Source organism: Myotis davidii, unplaced genomic scaffold, assembly GCF_000327345.1.
Source record: "Myotis davidii unplaced genomic scaffold, ASM32734v1 scaffold6, whole genome shotgun sequence".
In the NCBI taxonomy this organism is placed as follows: Eukaryota; Metazoa; Chordata; class Mammalia; order Chiroptera; family Vespertilionidae; genus Myotis; species Myotis davidii.
Genome location: NW_006383011.1, coordinates 216,229 through 217,664, shown reverse-complemented (window position 1 = coordinate 217,664; position 1,436 = coordinate 216,229). Strand labels below are relative to the sequence as shown.

The 1,436-nt window shown below is 46.3% G+C and overlaps 1 protein-coding gene across 1 annotated transcript in view; it reads right to left on the bottom strand.

The window, feature by feature from the left end:
* The window catches only part of WDR92 (WD repeat domain 92), a 23,603-nt gene that overhangs the window by 13,876 nt on the left and 8,291 nt on the right, over positions 1-1,436 (bottom strand). The gene's annotated exons all lie outside the window — the stretch shown is intronic.

The following is a 1,436-nucleotide window of genomic DNA, read 5'->3' as shown; positions in this document are numbered from 1 at the left end:
CCCCCGCCCCAGTGCAAAAATTTTTGTGCACCGGGCCTCTAGTCTTATATAATACAAGACTCATATGCAAATCAACCGAACAACAGACCAACAGGTCGCTATGATGCATACTGACCACCAGGGAGCAGACGCACACAAGAGCTCACCCCTGGTGGTCAGTGTGCTCCCACAGAGGGAGCGCAGCTCAGCCAGAAGCCAGGCTAATGGCTGGCAAGCACAGCAGCAGTGCACCGGGCCTCTAGTCTTATATAATACAAGACTCATATGCAAATCAACCGAACAACAGACCAACAGGTCGCTATGATGCATACTGACCACCAGGGAGCAGACGCACACAAGAGCTCACCCCTGGTGGTCAGTGTGCTCCCACAGAGGGAGCGCAGCTCAGCCAGAAGCCAGGCTAATGGCTGGCAAGCACAGCAGCAGTGGTGGGAGTCTCTCCCGCCTCCGTGGCAGTGCTAAGGATGCCCGACTGCTGCAAACATCCCGAGGGCTCCCAGACCGCAAGAGGATACAGGCTGGGCTGAGGGAACCCCCTCTTACCCCCCTCCCACTCCCCGAGTACACGAATTTCATGCAGGGGGCCTCTAGTTCTTCTATAGTTTAAAAGTATATAACTGTCAAAAAGAATGAGTTTTAATTTTGCTTTTCCTTTCATCTCGCTAATGAGACTTTCAAATGCTGATAACTCTACCATCTCCATTGGTTTGCAAATATGAACATCTCGGCATTTAATGTGGAATTCTTCTTTAAGATCCTCTGTAGAAATGAGAACGTAATGAAGATATTGCTCTTTCCAGATGGCCACAGGAACAAAAATTGTTATGAGTATCTCATAGTTTTCCCTGCAGAACTCTCTAAACTGAGAATGTTTATGTCCTGTTCTCTGTGGGACCCTTTCAATCATAGAGATTTGTATACCTGTGTGTACCAAAGGCACTGCTATTAGTATAGATTAGCCAATCTTCTCAGGTTCCTTTCATTTAAAAGGCTATTGCTCCGAGTATTATATATAATCACATTAGTAAAATAACTACAGTGGGGCCTTGACTTACGAGTTTAATTTGTTCCATGATGGAGCTCGTAACTCAAATTACTCGTATGTCAAATCAAAAAGTGAATGAGTGAGGCACGTGATGCTGGGCTGATGTTGTGGCGTTCACTGTGACGTTCGCTGCGACAACTAGCGGTGGGGTATCTGAAGCTGGCTTGTAACCCGAATTTTAGCTCGCAACTCAAAGCAAAAAATCGGCCGAGAGATGGCTCGTATCTCGAAAAACTCGTTAGTCGGGACACTTGTAAGTCAAGGCCCACTGTATATATCAATGCACTACTTAAGGCATGTGGCTTATGGAAATCATGTGAAGAACATATCACAGAAAGGATCCTTGAAATGACCTAATACTACCCTCCCACTCCTGTCATAAAGATATACA